Source organism: Erithacus rubecula, assembly GCF_903797595.1.
Source record: "Erithacus rubecula genome assembly, chromosome: 14".
NCBI classification, from domain to species: Eukaryota; Metazoa; Chordata; class Aves; order Passeriformes; family Muscicapidae; genus Erithacus; species Erithacus rubecula.
In genome coordinates this window covers 7,542,236-7,562,676 of record NC_136666.1, presented here as the reverse complement: position 1 = coordinate 7,562,676, position 20,441 = coordinate 7,542,236, and the positions used below count along the sequence as shown (strand labels likewise).

General features: G+C 40.9%; 1 protein-coding gene across 8 annotated transcripts in view; it reads left to right on the top strand.

Annotated features, from left to right (window-relative positions):
- The window catches only part of CHD2 (chromodomain helicase DNA binding protein 2), an 87,052-nt gene that overhangs the window by 12,405 nt on the left and 54,206 nt on the right, over positions 1–20,441 (top strand). For 3 of the 8 annotated variants that reach the window (XM_079318160.1, XM_079318161.1, XM_079318159.1), the window contains exons 2-5: positions 6,984–7,056; positions 7,759–7,845; positions 11,836–11,896; positions 17,213–20,366. The gene's annotated coding sequence lies outside the window, so the exon portion shown is untranslated. Of the gene's footprint in view, positions 1–3,945; positions 4,400–6,983; positions 7,057–7,758; positions 7,846–11,835; positions 11,897–17,186; positions 20,371–20,441 lie in introns of those variants that run through there. The other 5 variants (XM_079318164.1, XM_079318157.1, XM_079318158.1 and 2 more) reach the window with 4 other exon arrangements.

Here is a 20,441-nt window from a genome sequence, read left to right as displayed (position 1 = left end):
GTTGCTGGTCTGTTATTTGCTTTATTGTATACAGGAACTCATGCAAAACTGAAACAGCGAGGTGTGTCGGTTGTTAAGGAGCTCTTAGATCTAAAATTTGAGCTCATGCCACAAGATCACGTGTCAGTAACAGTACTGACTCCTTGATACATTATGACCAACAAGTTAAAAATTTGCTTAGGAGAGACCATTAAATCCCACAAAATATGTTGAATCCATTTCTGACTTCCATTTTGTCTTTATACTTTTTATTACTAACTTATTTTTCTTTGAGAGCAGGAATAGAAAGAGCTGAATCTTGGTTAAAATTGCTTCATTTTGAATAAATTGAAAAACTCTGGGGTTTGGCTTAGACTGATTTTTTTTTGTCTTTACCATATGTTTATAACACTGATAAGAATTTGTTTCTAATTATTCATGGTAATAAATCTTTTTCTTGCTGCTCACAAGGTTCTTCATTCTGAACATGAGCCCCATAAAAGTGCCAGCAAACCCCCCTTATTAACATAATCTCAGTTTTCAGTGTTAAAGCCTATGAACATAAAGGGCATATGTAAAAGTTCTCTTTAGATGTGTCGATGTGTTTGCAATTATTCATTATCGGCTGGAGCAAAAGTCTGGATTTCAGTCCCGTTCCAGACTTGGAGCAGAATGAACAGAAAGACTTCATTGCTAGAACTGAGTTTTATCCTTGCTGATGCTGAGTTTATTGCTTGTCTTGTGACAGTGGCGAAAAGCTTTAGCTGAGATCAATACACCGTAATCATCTTCACCAGTCATGCAGGGAATGTGGTTCCACCTCAGAGGGTGAATTTGTATCTACCTGAGCAGCTACTGTGATTTTAATAATGAATTACTCAGGAAGGAAACAGAAGGGGGAAAAACCCAACAGATTGTTTGTTTGACCAACATGTTACAGGTTATGTACAAAATCTGAAAATAGAGCACTTGCTTGACTCAGGACAAAGTGACAACTTCTATAAACACCCAGTTCACAGGAAGTTAAATGCCTGCCACAAACAGCTCGCTGTGCTCAAAGGGCATTCCACATCCTGTTTGAATATTCTCTGTCCAAGTAATCCAAACTATTCTGTTTGGCCTAGAGCCTAGGAAATTGGCATTGATTTCTTCTGAAAAGTGAGAGTTTTGGAGAAAGGTTTGGTGATATTTCTTAGTCTTGTTTAGACTCCAGTTTTGTACTTCAGAAAGTGGATACAATACTTAACCATTTTCTCCAATATTTGCCTTTCCAACCATTTTGTCCAATATTTGCCTTTCCATTATATTTGTGTCTCCAAGATCTGTGGTTTGCACTGTATAACAAAGCATAAACTGTTTCAGCAGTCCTTTGGTGTCCTCTGGTACAGAGGGCAAGTTGGACAGGTGGGGAAGGGGATCACAGTGTGCCTTTGTATGTTGTCCCTAAGGGATAATAACATGGGGCTGGGGGAAGGAAGAAAGGTTCTAGAAAAAAAATAGAGTACCAGAAAGTCAGGTTCTGTTCCTCCATCTGAAATTCCAGCTACAGATACAATCTCAGAAAATAGTTCCCAAATTAGTAATGGAAACATTAACTTGTGTCATTATTTTCAGACATGTGGTTCATTAAACATGGCTGAAGTGTTTCATCTAATGATACACAAAGAAGAGAGTGTATCATCTGAAAGAGAAGGAATGAACTTCATAGAGGAAATTGCAGTGTAGAAATGCTGAAATTAGCAGGGAAAAAATGGGGTAACTGCAGAGGCAGTAGGAATGAGAATTTTGTTCCACTCTTTCATTAGGAAGAAGAATGCAAACAGTCTGTTCCTGATAAGGAACAGCAACACTGTGTGAGGGGAGACATGGCTCCTCAGAGAGTGACTGTACTTGTGTTCACCTCCATGCAACTCACTCAGGGCCAAGGAACAGAGAAGGTCATGAATATTCATGTGATGTTTTTTGGAGCTGCTTCAAGTCTTGGTGTCCAGGAAGCAAAAGAGCAGTGCTGCACATATTTAATGGAGATATTAGACTTTGAGCAATTTTTTGGTTACATGTAGCAGCAATAGAGTAAGAGACTTCCAAAAAACATTTGTCTATAGATATACATAGAGTTTGGGTTTTGTTTTTTTTTTGAAGAGGAACAGTCTATTACACTAGACAGTCTGGTATAGTTAGAGAAAATCAGATAACAGTCTGAGCACACAGGTTGCATCTTGTTCAGGTATAATCTTAAACTCTCCTGACTGGAATCACACTACTCTTACAAGGCACAATTATGTCTAGAAGTCCTGATCTCTTTTCTCCCTTTCATGTGGTTATTGCAAGTGATTACACATATATTCTTCTAGGAAAGTACTTGTGTTTTGGGAAGAACCAAGAGAAAGGCTGGAAATTGTACACGGAATTTCTAATCTTGGTCCTTGCTGTGAAGTTTTACCATGCAGGATTGTCTGAAAATGCTGACATAAGGAGAAGTGCTGTTGCTGCACCCTAGTTTCATCAGGATCCTGCTCATCCTCCCCCCTTTTTTCACTGCTGGTGGTTTTCCAAGGAGGACAGCATCTGGGTTCTGTCTGTGCAAGCACCTTTAGATACAGTTATGTGGGAGCAGTTCCACTGAGGGCAAGAGGATTGGCCTTTGCAGGAATCTAAATGGGAATGAAGTTGCAGAACAGGCTTTCTGCTATCCATAGTCTCCCTAGACCAGAACTTCAATAATTCTTCTTGTAAAAGGGAAATAAAAAAGGCCTTTTTCCCCTTTTCAGTGAGAAGCTGCATTGGCTCTTTCAAAGTACCACTGATTCCTTGACTGGAGGTTCCCGTGCTGTGGCACCTTTCTGTGGGTCACCACCATCCCTTCTCTGAGGATGGTAACACCTTATCCCACTGCCCACAAGTGGTAGATATCCCCTGCTATCCCATAAACAAGGTCAGCTTTTCTCTGTATTTTGAAAGAAAATACATCTCTTGGCTCAAAATCATAGGGATTGATTCTTTTCAGCTGGCCACTTCCTTGTGGTTTTTCCAGGACTCAGGAGAGAGCTACCAAAGTCAAACTGCATGATCTCAAGTGCCAGACTGGATCCTGAGGCTTTCTGTAATAATTTGAAGTATTTTTAGTTTAATTCTGTCGTAATTACCCAGGCTCATTAATATGAAAAAGGGAGACTTAGATAATTTATTTCTTCTTTTAATGGATGGAGTCAGCTGGGCAAATGAAAGAAGGTGAAAGGTGCACATTCATTCAATGACTGCTGAAGTGTATAAATACTAGTTTTGTCATGTTTTCTGCGTATGCATCTTGCAGAGGAGCATGAAAGTGACCAGGAATGAGAGGGATGCCTTTCCATATTGGTTTCCATGGCTGTAGTCAAAATACGAGACAAGTGTCCTGGGGAGGCTGGCACACCAGAGAGTTTCTATGGTGTTGACTGAAAAAAGCAGGATACCTAGTTTCATTTGTGCGTCTGTGCTGTTTGTGAGCAGCAGTAACGGGGGATGATGTGGCAGACAGGCAGGTGACTGGATTGCTGTGCTCCAGTCAAGGGCTGGTAACAGAGGTGGTGTTTGTGGAATGGCGGCAAGCGGGGCCGCGTGATGAGGGGCGCCAGCAGCACCTCAGGGGGCCGAACCCCGCCGTGTGTGAGTGCAGGCGGGCGGGGGCAGGAGGAATCTCCGGCGTCGGGCCGAGCGGGGTCAGGGCTGCGCTGGGGCAGCACAGGTGGGACGGCCCGGCCAGGTGGGGCTGCGAGGGGGCGGCGGCCGCTCCCGCTCCCGCTCCCGCCTCCCCCTGAGGGGCGGCTGCTGCGGCCGGCGCGCGAGGAGGCGGCGGGAGCCAATGGGAGGCGGCGGCGGCGGCGCGCGCGGGGCCCGGGCGGGGAGAGGCCAATGGGGAGCGGCGCGCGGCGCGCGCGCAGCCGAGCGCGAGGAGGGGCGGCGCGGGGAGGGGCGGGGCGCGCGCGCGGTGCCGCCCCTTCCCCGCCGCAGTGAGGAGCGACCGGGCGGCCATGTTGTGCGGGGGGAGGGGAGCAAGGAGTTGAGAGGAGACGGCGGAGGCTCCCTCACACACACGGCACAAGATGGCCGGGGAGCAGCCGCAGCTCCCGCCCGTCTCCCGGCGCTCTCCCCTCCGCTCGCACCGGGGACGCCCGGCGAGCGCCCTCGGCGCCGCTCTCGGGCGCCAAATCGGGCCCGGCACTCTGTGGGCTCCGGGGCTTCGGAGGGCGGCGAGCTGGGCTGCCGAGCGGCGCTGCCGACGGTCGGGCAGCAATGGCGCCGGGCTGCGGAGCCCTGCCCGCGCCGCTCCCTCGCCGGGCGGGCGCGGGGCTGCCCTTGACCGCGGGCAGGGAGAGCCGGCAGCAGCGCCCCGTCCTCGGGGCCCCGGGTGCCTGCCAGCGGGGCTGCTCTTCGCCGGGTAAGTGCCGGAGTCTTTGGGCTCCTCATTGTCCTTTGTCCTTGGGAGGAAAAACAAAATGTCCTTGGAGCCGGGAGGGGGAGGGGGCGCTGCCTCCCCCTGCCCCCCCCTTCCCCCCGCGCCGCTCGCCGAGGGGACCTGCGGGTACCCTCGGGGACCCCCGCCCGTGCCCGAGACCGGGCTGGGCTGAGGGGGAGCGGCGGGACACGGGGAGCCCCGGTGACCCTCGGCGGCTGCGGGCGCTGCCTTCCCTCTCCTGCAGCGGCCGGGGGACTCCGCACGCCCCGTCCCCGGTGCAGCCCCGGGGGGAGCAGCGGCGGGTTTTGGCTCCCTTGTGCAGCACCCAGCACAGGGGGGGCTGCAGACCCGTTCCCCCAGCGCAGCCTGCCAGGGGGGTATCTGCAAACCAGCCTGGAACTCCAATGCAGCACTGGAGGGAGGGGGGAGAGGTGAAGGCTGTACGACAGCATCACTGAAATGTTTAGCTTCGTATCTGTGTTACTTGCCCGTCGCTGGTCGGATAGCGATATGTTTTCGTAGTTTCTAAGAACAAAGACGCCATGTCCTTTTCTCTTAAAAATAAAACTTGGAGTGATTTTTTTGTGGGGTGTTGGCTTTTAACTCTTTGTAAACCAGTAAGAGAGAAACAGGCTGCGGATGAGACAGATTGGTACTTTATGAAACAATGGAGAGAAATTGACTTCACTGTAGAAACAGCAATTCAGGTGCAGAAGTTTAAAACCAAACTCTTGGGAATTACGTGCAAAATTGATTTTGCAGTTAAAACGGCAATATAGAAACTTAAAAGCTTGAGAAAAACACAGCTCGGTCATGCCAAGTCTACAGTTTAAAGTTGGCAAAATACTACAGTTGTGATTTAGACGACACTACAAAAAGAACAGAGTTACTTAAATAGGAATTACACAATAAGGAAACAGATGAGTTTGTGTCTGGCATTGAGAGCTTTTAAAAACATTTAATGGTTATCAGGTTTGTTTCTATTATTCAGTTTATAGTTACTTCGGAGACCTCACAGTTACTTCTCTGTACAAAACATTTTAATCATCGTTTCTGTGTTCTGGTAATTTAGAAGTTGTACAACACCTATTGCAAGACTTTCTAAAAATGCAAGTTTAAATGTAATGGCTGACGTTTGTTTTGGGTTGGCTCGCGTTCAGCAATTATCAATTTAAGGGTAAAATTGTAATTCTAAATGTATAAAAAGTCTCTGTAGCAGAGCAAGAGGTAAACACTAATAACTTGAGTTTTAATTAGAGGTTGTGGATAGCCGTATTTGTTGGATTTTAATGTTGTATGCTTGTGCAAGGTTATAAAACTCCGTGCCGATTTTAAACACTGCAGTTGAAGGTAAATCTACATTTTTCGGTACTTCCTCTGCAAATAAGAATCTGTTATTCCAACAATTGAAGTTATCCCTTTTTTTTTTTTTTTTTTTTTTTGGAAATAGGTTTCACCAACCATTGTACTTCTGTCACCTTTTTGCAAAGTGTTCGGTGTCTTAAATTTAGATTTGATTATGGTGGTTTTATAAGCCCAGCAACAGTTCTGCAGTGTAGAACAGGTTCTGGCATACACACTTTGCCCTAAAGAAAGTTCTAGCTTTAGGTGGGTGTCTGCTGGATTTGTCTTAAGTATATTAGAGGATAAATTTTAAATAGTTTTGACTGGTTTCTTTCAACAGCTGAATATAAAATAGCAGGTAATAGTCCAGAAAATAAATTACTTATAATTAATAATGTATTTTATTTAATAGTTCTGTGTCGGTCTTTTTATATTTAAGATGTAGGGGTTTGAATTTTTAATCCAGCATTAAAATATCTTTTAAAATTGTAGATTTACAGAATAATTCCACACTTCTAGAGTATGAAGTTGTGCTGGTGATAAATGTAATTGCTGTAAAATAAAATGTTACGGCTTTTCACAAAAGACAAGAAAAGTTGGCTAGAGGTAGTGCAAATATAGTTTTCCTTGTGCTAAAAAGCATAGTTCGAGTTCTGATTAAAGGTTAAAGAAGCTGAAGGCTTTAAAACTGTATTCTAAAGGGCAAGAAAGATGTTTTTTTGGAGGTGAAGTAACTTAGGACTTAAAATTCAGAGAAGCTGATGACAGAAGCCATTTTAAAATAACCTTGCTATCAGTAGGGGTTTTATTTAATTTTGCATAGCCTACTTCTAAAGACTTTAATGTGGAAAAAAAAGTAAAAGGGCTGAGAGATATTGTGTGATAAATTACTCAGTTTAAAGAAATCTAAAATTGCCATTTTAGCTTTAAGTCTTTCAAAATTGAAGTAGTGGGAGACAGAAGAGCAGACTGCAGTTATTCATGAAAAACACAGATCATGCGTGTTGTATGTCATTCACTCCTTTCCAGTGGGTTTTTCTTCAGCCAGGAATGTACAGCCACTCATACTTTTATTTTTAGAGTTCAGTTCGAAAGAGAGCTACTGTGATTATAAGTTTTTCCTGACTTATTAATTATCTAAAGATTAATAGATTTCTGGCATATGACTTAAGCTGATTTTCTAAAGCAAAATACTGAAAATTTCCGTGCTTTGTTTTTTCAGGTAGAATTTCATGAACAGAACTGTATTTCCTGACTGGCTTCCAGAGGATTCGTTCATGCCTTATTTTTCTTAGGTAAGAACAGTTATGTCTTGTGTTAATATGTTAATTTCCTTGTTATTTTTTTGAAACTGGAATTTGCCTTTTTGCTACCGTGCAGATGGGAAGGGAAAAAAAAAAATCACTTTTATAAGGAGGGGACGCATTTTATAAATTGTCTGGATTTCCAGAAAGCTTTTCTTTGCAGTTAGAGGTAGACTGTCTTCATATAATGTCATGTTTGTGTGCTGTTTGGGTATAAATTTCAGTTTACTAAGGCTATTTAATAGATGGATTGCTCATATTTATATCTGGGTACATATGTATATGCATTGTATTTGATGGAAAAGGACAGTATTTGTATATAAACTGAAGTTCTGTATGTCCCATTTTACCAGTGAAAATCTGCATTAAACTTAGAAAATGACTGAGGTTTTATACGTAATGAGTTTGTAGCATTAACGTTTGGGAAAATTGTAGAATTTGTATATGAAAGCATTAAACCAAGACATCAGAGATTCACAGAGAAGTAAATTTTTGGGGGACCTGTTAATGATTAGCAATGACAGAATATTGGTTTTGTACTGTTGGGAAAACTTTTATTTATTCAAAGACATTTCCTTTACATGTTTTCAGAAAGTTTGTTGGTCAAGAATGTTAGGACTTAAAAAGCTTGTCTATACCTTGTTTCAGACAAACCTGGTTTTGTTGTTTTTGTTTTTTTTTTTTCCCTTTAAGGAGTATTACTGGATATTGATCTTCCAAAGATTCAGATGACTGGTTGGGCAAAACACCTTGAGCAAAATTCTGTACTGTGCGTGCCAGGTATGTTACGTTGTGTTGTGGGGCTTTGTTTGTGCTTTCTGTTTTTAAATTATTGTGGAAACACTTCATCAAAATAAAAATTAAACATTTAAGTTTCAGTGTTTTACCTTGTTGAATTTATTTTCTTTCGAGCTTAGTGCATTTGGAAATTGTTAGTGTGTACCACTACACGAATCTGAATGTCTCCTGCATCTTTGAAGACTTTTATGGTCACTCACAAGTACAACTTTGTAACTATCTGCTATGACCATGTTGACATGTGGTGAAGCCAAAGGATTGTCATCTCCTAAGGATGTTGTCTAATCAAACTTCAGCAATGCGTTTCCTTAGTTCAAGGGACACTTAAAAGCTTTTCTTTTTCAAGAAGTTGTTTACACAATAAACTTAAAAATTCTAGTTTTGGTGTAAATTTTATTCTAAAAGCCTGAAGTAGTACCAGCTTGTTACGAGTATCTTGCTCTCCTCCTTGCAGTATAAACAAAGCAGCTTTTTAATGTTTATTTTTTGTTTTTGCAGTTCAGATTGTACATTTAGGATCAGAGTACCATGTTGCCTTTGAGTCAGACTTTCACCACTCTGTAATTAGAAGTGGGGGATCCTGTTTGCCTGTTTTAACTGGCTCCTTTTCACAGCTTACCACGCTCATGTACTTTGGTGCGTACTCAGGACCTCCAAGTGTAAGGCGACTTCATGAGCACACATTTATCAGGATTCCCAAAAATACTTTTGATGACTTGCTTTTTAAAGTTACATAATTTATCATGATAACCAAAGAGTACAGTTGTGAGTCCCCACCTGAGTGCAGCTGAGTTTTTTATGGCTTGGATGAAGCCTTCAGTCTCTTAATAGAAAAGAGATCGTGCACAGTCCTCCATAAGCTTTACACCAATGTCGTTTCAGGTTGTAATAAACCTTTATCTGCAGTGAGTCACTGCTGATGTGCAAGGTAGAGTTCAAATTATATTTATAGATATTGGACATGTGCCACCATCATGGATGTCCTGCAGCCAACACAGCTAACGAGCAAGGTGATCCGTCAGTATGTTCCTGCAACTTCGTTGTGTGGCTATCTGATGGGAAGTGTGAGAGCTAGAACTTCGTGTTAGAAATCATCTCATACCTTCAGAACAACAGGGCATATCTAAAATCCCACGCAAATCTAAACTTTCAATTTAGAGGGTAAAAAACCACAGATACTGCATAGTCTCTTGATAAAGGCAAGACCAGCCTGGGTCACACAAAAGTCTGATAATAGGGATGGGATTAAACATGTCAGACTCAATTTACAGTCCTGATATTAAATTCTGAAATGTCTGAATCTGCAATTTCTAACTGACCTGCTCTTAAAAAAAAAAAAAAAAAGGTAGAAAAGTAAAAATTAAAAACTCAGTGCTTAGGAGCAGATCTTGGCTGACCTGAGCATTTTATGGTAACTATGAAATTGAGCACTTTGATCTTAACGGTCTTACGTCTTTCCAGTGTTGTCCTGATGCTGATTGTGCTGCATGGACATTACAATAAAAGCAGTTTTAACTGTCCCTTTTGTGAGCTCTTCCGAGCTGCCTTTTCTTGCGAGGACAACTTGTTTTCACCTAACAGTGGCTTCAGCTGTAGGTTAAGTAGACCTCAGTGGGTTAGATGCACACTACTGGGACTTGAGGGAAGTTCCAAGTTCACTATGTTACAGTGTGCTTGTGAGGATTGAGGGGGTCGGGAGAGTCTCAGGTTGAGTCCAGACCTTTTCAGAGGAAGCTGTTCTTCTGTGGGGATACAAACCCATGTTAAGTATTGCCATAGAATAGATTTTGGTAGCATTGACAGCCTACGTGCAAGAACATCACTGTGGTGATACACATCGTTTTTACCAAAATACTTTGTTAATTAAATAATGAATACAAGAGAAAATGTGATAGCTTTTGGGTATCTGACCTTGCCCCTTGCTGTAAAAGGAAATGCCCTGTGTGATGGCTAGTGCCAGTCTCTGGGGAAAGGAGCCATGGGCCTATGAGGCTGGGCATGTTTTGTGTGGCGTAGGCTGAACTGAACTTCCAAGTAATTTTAAACTGTACTTCTGTAATTCTAAAACAAAAATAAGCCATAGCTATTAGATTACTTAGAGTAAATTCGTGTTTATTTTTAAATAAGGGATTTTTTTAATCACACAGGCTATAGCAATTACAGCGAGTAGTCTGATGAAAAGATTTTGACATTAGATACAGGGAATACGGCTGTTAAAATGAAAGGTTAATTTTTTTCAGCCAAGACTTGCGTTTCCGAGCTCTGGTTCTGGCTCGTGGCATAAACCTGTAGCTTTGGTGATTTATTCTGTAGTTTGAGAGAATGTGTTTTGGATGTTAAAATTAAAACTCAAAATACAGGGGTATATTCTATAATAGTGAAAAAATAACTCATGTGAATGAAATGTAATATCAGCATCCTCATGCTGCTTTTACAGAACTTCATTGTTTGGTTCATCCATTTACTTCCAAGAAGAGAAGTGTCACTACTACGTGATACTACTCTGACAGACAAAAGATTGCTTTTGCACAAATATGCTGCGGTCAAAGAACAAAACTGTGGAGTCTTCATAAGGCTGTCTTCAAGGTGCTTTGTGACAGCCATATTAAATACCTTCATTAAAGTTTCTGTCAAACTACCCTAGCTGTGTACTTGGTCTAGAACTAAAGAAAACAAGAACCAGCTTGGAAGGATGTGTTGTAAATTATTAAAAATGGCTGAGAACTGTAAACTGAGTCTTGCAGTCATTAACTTTACCTGTCTTCATATATTAGATGGTAGTTTCTAACTGGCCTTTTTTGAATGAAATGTTTGAAAGGGTCTAAGTAACTCTGGTTCATTTTTCATGCCTTAGATGACTGGTGGATGCCTCATGGCTGATCAGAGTTCAGCAGCCATGTTGTGTTTCTTCTAAAATGGTGGATGGGCACTCCACAGAAGTTCTGTGCTTCCATTTAATAGCAGCTGCTTGTGCACATTCAAATACATGTTAAAATATCATTAATACACTTTTAAACCTCTCATTTCACATGCATTAGGATATTTTACGTGCTTCTGCCAGTCTAGTGCTGTATTTTTTTTATTTCCCTTTTTAAAGGCTTTTTCCGAGATAAGAGTTTCAAGTAAATTACATCAACAGAGAAATTACAATCCTGGTTCCATCTTTCTTTCTACACATTTGAGTAGCTGTCAAATGGAAGAGAAAAATTTAGAGGATTGCACACTATACTGTCACTGGACAGGCTCATTAATTTTTATGTACTTGAGGCTATATTTCAATATAAGTAGATGCTGAGATATTACGGGAGAAGTGTCAGGAGGATAAACTTGAATGGTGAATTTCATGTAGTTGAACTTTACAGTAAGAAGAGGATTCATGAGTTGTTTTAGGCCTTTAATCCTGCTACCTTTGCTTAAGGTAACTGTGATTAAGAATTTATTGATACAAATTGCCAATAGGCGTTTTCTGAGTCCAGTTTCCACATTTGGACCTTGCCCATACATGAGTAACTTGGAGATAGAGTAGATAATTTGTTCCACGTAAATGTGTTACATAATTGCCCTGCATCCAGCTGATACCTTCTCTCAACAAAATGAGTATTTCATTTTCTGTTGTGAAAGTCAAGTCAGTTTGCTTAAGCATGCTTCCATTTCATGCCTGATTGATCTTTTTCAAAAACTTCAAAGAATATATTTTTAATGTTTTTTCTCGGTGAATTTGTGGACTGGGTCTGAATTTCTTGGGTGGTTTACAGGTTCTTTAATAGCAGGTTCCTTAGCAGTACTTTAAATTTCTTTTATATAAATAATTTCTGTAGCACATGCCGTGAGCTGGGAATGCTTGTTTTTGTTTTTATTTTTATATGATGCAATAAAAGCTAATGCTTGGTCTTGTAGACCTTAAAGTCTAGATCTCTATTTTTTTTAAATTTATTTTAATTGAAGTGTTTTAATATCCCATTTTCCCTACAGATGTGTTGAGGAATTGATTGACACACTGTAAGCAAAATAGCTGCTCTTGGTTGAAGTACTGGTAAGTTGTTATTCCTAATAACATTTACTTTTAAGCTTTAAAAAACCCCAGCAACCACACATGGCTGTAATGTTTAAGTGGCTAAAGGCTTTGGCTGAATACATTCTGAAGTTCATTAGTGTGTGGCCATGTGTGCGTGTGTGTTTCAGGAAAGTTGAGTTAAAAGGGCCCCAGGATGATTCCTGCTGGGCTCTGGGGCAGTGAGCAGTACTGGGAGAGTGCTGGCTGCAGAACAGCTTTCAGATCTGATCCTACTTCTGGGGCTTCCGTGATTTGACTCCACATTTTACTGACAACTTTGATATCATAGTTCTGCTTGTTCAGAGGGTTTTTGGTATGCAGATGTCTGTCTCTAGAGAGATACTACACACAATCTGATAACAAATGGCATGGAAAGTATAGCAGGAAGAACTAACCATACAAACATCTTGTGTTGTCCTTATGCTTCTGTCAGGATCAGTGGGAACCTTTGAGCAGACAGTTACTGTCTCCTGTTCTACACTTGTTCTGTTTCTGTTCTTCCTTCATAAAGCTCTGGCTTTGTACATAATGACAAATGCTAATACAGTTTTCTGTTTAATTTTTTAAAATTAAACTGCTAGCTGATAGACTTGAAATCATTCCTCCTATAGTCAGAACATAAAATTGGCAGGCTTGAGTAGGTAAATTAATTCAGTTCTATACTGGATGAATATAGGGACAGGATTTTTTTCCCTTTTTAACTAAAAGGAATTTGTTCTTGACCGTTTGTTGTCTCTGGCACATTTTGTGACTTTCTTGGGAGTTGCCTGTGGAATGACACAAGTTCTTTTGTCTTCTGTCTACTTAAAATTCAGACTTCTTGATTCTGCATATTTAATTAGGGCATCCATTGGATTTTGTGTACATGGATTAACTTTTTTTTGTGGGAAGCTCTATTCCTGTAGCACTGTGCTTTGGAATATTTGCTTTTCTTTAAGAGAGTTTGTTTTAGTCTGACATGCTACCTGATTGAGCAAGGCCTTCCTTAGGTATCAGATAGCTTGGGAAAATATTATTCCAAGATGCAAATCCACTCATTTTTGTGGCTCGATGACAGTGAATTTTAGCTGTCCCATGGCTGTGTTTGTTAGCAGAGCCCTCCAGCAGCCACTGCCTTCTGCATTGCCTCAGGTGCTGGGAGAGAAGCTGGTTTTGTACTCCAAAGTTCTGTGCTTCTCTTCCACTCCATGGTGTGGAGACTAATGCAGAGCCCTTTTGAGAAGGGGAAAAGGTGCAAACCTTGCCAGGCTGTCTTAGTCTGGCCTTCTGCTGCTTCTGGGTCCATTTCATTTTGGACCAATTCTATCACTTGAGTTTTCAATCCTGAAGCAAAAGAAATAGGAAAAGATGAAGCAAAAGAGTTCATGGACTTGGAGGAATTAAGTTTTAATGTGTGTACACAAACTCAGTTTTTTTGATAAGTATTTAATCTCTTCTGCTGCTGTGATTTGTAAGTTTTATTACTTTGTTCTTTCAGAAGTCTTAAGATATTTTTCCCACTGCAGGTGTGTGTTGAACAGAATATTTCTTGGCATGTTTCTTCTCCAGCTGTTCCTCAAAACTCTTCCTATGCTATCCACTGGTGCCTTCCTAGAATCTCTAAACATGTGACTCATGTTCCATTTTAATATTAATCTTTATGTGATTCTACATCTTTCTGTGTGCATGTTTGTTTTTTCATTGGGTTGTAAATTAGCAATTGTCAGATGTGGCTCTTTGAGTAGAACTTTGGTTTTTCAGTTACACACTGAGTAATTCTTCCATCCTTTTCTGGTTTACAATCCTTACCTAAAGGAAGAGGTCAATGTGAAACCCTTAAATGACTTAATTGAAATAGTTGTCTACAAAAGAAGTTACTTCAAAAAGCAGTTGTGAAAGCATTCAACTAGGTGGATCTTGAAAGATCTGGTGTTGCATTCTCTGGTCAATATGGTGTTTAGTTGAAGCATTGATTTTTATTTTTAACTCTATTTTTTAAGAGAAGAGAGAAAATATGAAAACACCAGCAACTTTATTAAAGTTGGCATGCTTTAAGTGCAATAAAATCTATTTTTTAAAAATAATATCCACAAAAGAGTGCATTTGTGAATAAAGTTCCACATCTTATCTGAAACTAACCTTGAAATCTGTCTGTCAAACCTGGCAAGTAGCCTTTCTTACCTAAAAATACCCAAACCTACATGAGTTGAGCTTTTACTGCTCTGCTTAAGGAACTTCTAATGGTGGTAAAAGCAGATTTAGGACCATCCAGAGCACTTAGTTTCCTGCTAAAGATGGTACTGAGTAACCTAATGGACTTAGCTGCCAATAAAGGACACTTCTTTCCTCCAGTGTCTAAGTGACCAGGGATGTTGAGAATAAAACCTTGCTTTAATGAACTTTGGAGTGTAGAACTGGAGGTTTGGTTTGCTCAGAACCTAGTTCTGTCCATTCAGCTCCCTCTGTTGGAGTGAATTCCCTTTCCCAAGTAGGTCACCTTGGTTAAAAGTTGAAGGCTCAGATTTCATTCTGGAATAGTTTGTGAATGTGGTGGTGTCTTATTCAGGGGTGTTGTATGTGTTGAGCTTCAGTCTCACACTTGAAGGAATGCAGGGTTACAGTGAGCCTGAAATGGCTGAAGCCATGGGTCTGACCATAAGGGATGTCTCTTACTGCAGGCATCTTTTAATACAGCAACAAATAATTGCAGAAAAAGCTGAACTGAAGAACTTTGTAAACTCAGATGTTTTGTAATTGTTGCCTTGAACCTTTAGGCAGGTTGGGAATGGATGGCATGGAGTCTCAACATGTTACCAGTGTTTGGAGGAAGCTTGGTCAGTATTACAGGATTGCTACCCTGGTTCCTGGTTTATCCTGACCAAAGTACAGTGCTTGGAAGCCAAACTAATAACTAGTAGATAACAGAAGCTTGAAAAATGGGCAGGTGCTTAATTCATTTTACAGAAGGAATGGTAGAACCATGTCATCTAGGAAAAGAAATGGTTTTTCAGTATCTACCTCAAGTGTAGGATCACTGCATATGTCTTCATGGAGGAGTGTATTTTTGTAACATTATTGAAATTTCTTAGTAAAATGTGCCTTAATTATAAGTAAACAAATGCTGTGAAATATTTTAAAGCAAATGTAAATTTCACAAGTGTAGAGACTGCTATTAATATTTTGGCCATTTTTGTGGCATCTTTTTGATGTATAATAACTTGGAGAACAAGAATGTGTTCTTAATTATAATACCTTGTCAATTCTGTTTACTGCTAATCATTTTACAAGGTTTAGAGAAGAGTTTAAGATGAACATTGTGAGGTTACTTGCAAAGTTCTTGTTCCAGCCCATTGTAGGTGAACCTAGCAGGGAAATTTGCTCTGAAGTTGCTTTTGGCAGGTTCTGTTGGTGTCTGAGGCAGAGGGCTGACACCAGCTGGAAAGAGCCTTTTAAGGGTGACTAATACGTAACTAAATTAGTGTTTTTAGAGGTGGGGAAAGTTGATGTCATTATTTGGATTTCTGTTAACTAAAAATTATTTTAATATATTAAAATATTTTAATATTTTAATTATTTATGGGTTTCCACTGTACACGTTAGTACTTCAGAATGTTTGATTGTTTCAATAATGGACAGCTTATGGTGGTTTTTTTCATGTTTTGATACTTCAGTCAAGGCATTGCCATGAAAAAATATTCAAACTTATAATTCATCTTCAAATGCCTAAGTAGACTTGAAATTAGTTTAGTGAGAACTGGGAGAAAAACCCAAACCCAAAACAACCCCAAGACCAGCTTAGTGTGAGGGAAAAACACCTTTCCAAATATTTAATGCATTGTCTTAACTGAGGGTGAGTTGAATGTTTGAAACAGAGCATTTCTTTAAACCTGAAGGTTCTATTTCTGAAAACATGAATGACCTGGGGTTGAATGCTCCTGCAGCTATGCACATTTCACAGTGCAAAGTGAAATTGCCAGATCCCATATTCCACTTCTATGTGCAGTGCTTTCCCATTGTATTTAAAACAAGGAAGTCTATAGAACAGCATAGAACAGGGCACATGGCTACTTGTGAAAGTCTGACTGGGGCTTGTTGCACTGCTTCCAGTGCTCTTTGCTTTGCTGTAACTGGTTATTTTGAGATGAGACTGGGCAAGCTGGGATGCTGAGGCAGAGACCACTAGGTGGCCCCACTGGTTTTTGCTGGGCTGTGGGTAATTTCTGCATCCCTTGTCAGAATCTGCCCAGGACTGTCAGGGAGCAGAGTGGTGGTGAAGTTGGCTTTCAGAGTAAAATGAGGTTAAACCTATACATATTCACAAAAATAAACTGATGTTGGAGTGCAAATACTCAAAACCATGAGGACATTTTAAAACCCTTTTTTGCATGTCATCCTCCAGTCAGCATTGGTTTCAAAATGATGTTCTTAACACTTAGTAACTTCCTGTACCTGAGTTTTGCATGTGAGGAGGAGTTAGATTTTACTTGAAGTAAATTGAGCTTATATTTCTTGCAAGATAGGAAACTGGGAACATTGGGTTTGTATTTATCCATGTGGATATTGCTTGCTCAGTTTGGTTTGCCATTCACTTATGGGCTTGGTTGCTGTTCCATGATGAGTACAGTTGGAAAATGGCTCAGTAGCCTTGCTAAAGGCAGCTAGTGTGACTTGTGACCATTTTCATCTGATTTCTGATGTGTCCTTTCCCATCAGTAACTGAATCAGTCATTCCATTTGCCTGTGTGTTTGCTGTTGCACTGTACATCTTTCATGAGCTGGAAAACTGGGTTAAGATGGTGGAATGTCTTGTGTCCAGTCACCATCTGTCTATAAGAAACCAGTTTTCATTGGTTTTGATGGATCTGTGTCTTTGATGAAAGGAGATTGAACAGTGCTTAAAAATTTTAGCTTGTTACAACAACCTTGGTGTTCTACTAAGCAATGTTGGCTTCAGGGGATGGGCTAGTGCAATGAAAATGGTTGCAAGAACAAATTTCTTAGATTTCCCACCACAGATTTCTCTAGTGGTTTAACACTGAAGAAATTCCAAATGGAATTCATGGATCCTGAAATGATTCTTGGACTTCTAATAATTTCTCCCCCTTTTTTTATAATTGTGGTCAAGATTTCTATTTTTGATTCTTGAATTGAGTATTTGACATTGTCTTTGATAAAAGTAGATACTGTGGACTGTGTAGCATGGAATGAAGCATCAGTTACATGTTTAAATTATCTTCAAGATACAGTAGTTGAATGTCTTAGTTTAAAGCAATTAAATGTATTCCAACAGCATTTTTCTTCTAATTTTTCATAAAGAATCCATTCAGATGAAGAGTGTCAAAAGGAGTCTACGAGTGAGACACCAAGATGGCAGTTCCACTGGGGATTGAGAGGTTGAGGAAGTGGACTAAGGCTTGAGTGCTGGGATGTCTGTCCAAGAAAAGGATGTTAAAACGTGGACTCTCATGTTACTAAACCAGAGAAGATCTGGGTTGTGATCATCCTATCAAAATGGACCTTGCATTTGAATTAATCAGTGACTATCCAATGATGGATCTGTTTGAGGAGTGGGTGGCAAAATTTTCGGGTTGCGTTTGCATGACAGGCAAATTAATTTGGTAAAAGATCTGTTGCTACCCCTTTTAAAAAAATGTAATTTATAAAGTGACTTTAAATAAAAGGTTTTGTTTTATTTCACACGTTGTGTTTGTCCTTTCTGGCTGAATATTTTTTATTGTGTTCATATTGAAATGGGTTCCCTTTTTGGTGGCTATTAAATTGAGAAATATTTTAGCTAAGTACTGAAGGCAAGGTAAAATTTTGTGCTGTACTTGATATCAAATGTGGTTTTCATTTGCAAATTATGTTCATTTTGCCATGACTTCCAATGAATTTTTATTCGCTGGCTTGTTCATTCAGGTGCTTAATATGAGGAGTTTTCAGTACTTGGCCTATTGTCAGGGCACTGCTGCTGAACTCTGTGAAGTTATTTTAAGATGGAATTGATACCAATTGAAGGCTGAGAAAATAAGACAATAAAGGAATACTTGAATGTTTTGTGTAACTTTTTTAGGTATGTTCTTGGGTTGTGATGTGGGTACAGAAACTTTTCAACAGATTTCCTGGACTACAGACTTCCTGAACAGTCTCTTTGGTCTTAAAATTGTTCTGTGCAAGTGTCCAATCTGCTTCACTGCTCTTGCATGTAGCCTTAGTGTCATGATATTGTGCCATTGTTTGATGAGAAAAAACTGAGTATTTATGATATTGCATTTGATACAGATGATATATTAACCTTTGCAAATCAATTTAAAAATGGTTCTAATATTTTAAAGTCATTATTTCTTTACAGGTTTCTGGTGGATCTAATAATTTAACTGTAGGCATTTCTTCTCTGTATGTTTAATCTGAAACTCACAGTTGTCTTTGTTTTGTGCTGGGGGGCCAAGGTGGTAAAGCTGGTGCTAAGATACCTTGAAATTATCTTTGAAAACACCAAAAAAATCTTGTTCATTGTCTGTGTTTAACCATTTGCCTTGCTGAGACTTTTTTGGAAATGCCCATTTTTGCTCATAGCTGTTCCATCCAGCCATTTTGGTGGTAGACACTTGCCCCAGTTTGGTTTTGCCATATGTTTTTGTGGTGGAGTTGGATACTGTGGGTCTTCTGAAGGGTTTCTCATTCAAATGAATGGATTTCCTGAGTGTTACCATAAATGCTTGGAATGGTCTTGCATTGGGATTTTTGAGTTCTTGCAGTCAAGGTGCAAGTAGTCTTCTGTGAATAATTGGTAAAGTGGAATTTTTTTAATGGTTTGTGACATTGGAGAGTTCCTAATGAAACCCCTTGTGGAAAGAGGATAGATGGTTGAAGGAGATAAATGGCAGGTCTGTGGAGGAATTAAAGGGGATGGTGTTGGTTCTACTGGTGGAAGCCAATGGTTTTGGGCTGTTGGGATGCTGTGCCATGGATGTTCCCATAGAACCCCAAACTAGCCCATTGCCCCTTTGTCCTCCAGTGGTCCTCCAGTGGCTGATGCCTCTGTCTTGTTGTGATGCTTATGAATATGGCAGATGTTCTTGTGCTTTGAGGGGTTGTTTTTGGTTGTGGAAGACAACTGGCAGTCAGAATCAAATGGTCAGGGAATACTTGGATCACCTCCATTCCCTTGGTGATACATCCTCTCAGTTCCAGGATGTTGTGTTGGAGATGTCCATTGATTGATTTGCAATTCTGCAGCTTGGCCATTGTGCAGTTTTAAAATTAATTTGTTGTGCTACAATCGGTTAATGACCATGAATGGGTTAAGAATGTGCATTGGGAATAAGCAGTTTGATGGTGTTGGACTGACGTGACCGTAGTGCCTTGGTGTAGCTGATGGCAATGGCGTGGCTGTGGAATTGAGCTGTTGGGGGAAACCACTAGGGAGGCGCTGTGGAGCTGGAGGGCAGTTCAGCTCTGCAGGGTTGGCTTGGCAGCGGCTGATGCTCCTGTCCCCCCCAGCCAGGGCCAGCCCTGGGGGGCAAAGGGGAGAGCTCCTGTCTGGGGATTCTGCCACCGAACTGGGGGGAAGCTGCCCCTTGGGTGGGGTGACCCCCAGGGTGGGCTGCTGCTGCCTGCATGGCTGTGAGCTCCACTTCCATGCCTTCAAAATGGCTTGTAACAGCACCACTTCCTGTCCAGGGAGGAAGTAATTTTAGCCCAGGCACTGAAATATTTAGCAAATCTGTAAAACAAAAGGCACAAATTCCATTTCTTTCTGGCTTCCAAAGGGTGCCTGAGCCACATGGGGTTAAGGTGCCCCTTGAGCTGGGGTAGTTGGAAGGAGCCAGGGCTGTGGGGTAGCAGGCACCCTTTAGGTGGAGGCTCTCTCTTTTTTTGGTAGAAATGAAGGGGTGGGTCTATGGTACATCACCTGAGTTGTGGGGTAAATGTAGAGAGTGTCAATCAAAGGCAGAGCTCAGAGCTGGGAAGGAGCTCTAGATGGCGGCTGTGCCTTAGAGAGAGCGCGCTCAGCTCCGTGCCTTCCCCAACACTTTACGCAACTTTCCCTAACTTTCAGGCAGCCTCAGGGGGCCCCCACAGCCCCTTGCCTCTCCTAGGCACTAATCGGGGGCCGAGCGGACCTTTTTCGGGCAGAAAAGCAGCTTTTGAGGGCTCCCTTTTCGTGCCTTGCTGGAAAGAAGAAGCCGTGGAGAGAGCCCAGGTCGTTGTTTTTCCAGCTTAGAAGCCATGGCGTACCTCCATTTTTGTGCGCTCTCCTAATGAGCTTTTTCCCCCGGACATTTTTGTACTAATTACCGCTTCTTTTGCTTTATCGGCAGCATATTTTTGGGATTAGAATATATATATTTTTTTCATTTTCTGAAATTTGTATTTTATCGGTATAATTCTAAATATTTTGGATCTAATGTTTTTCCACTACCCGAAACTAATATCGACTTGGTCCTGGCGGCGGTGCATGGATCAGGTAGGTGAGCAATTAATAATAATAATTTTTAGATTTCTGCCGTTTTGGGTACTTTGATTTTCGACCGATTTGTGC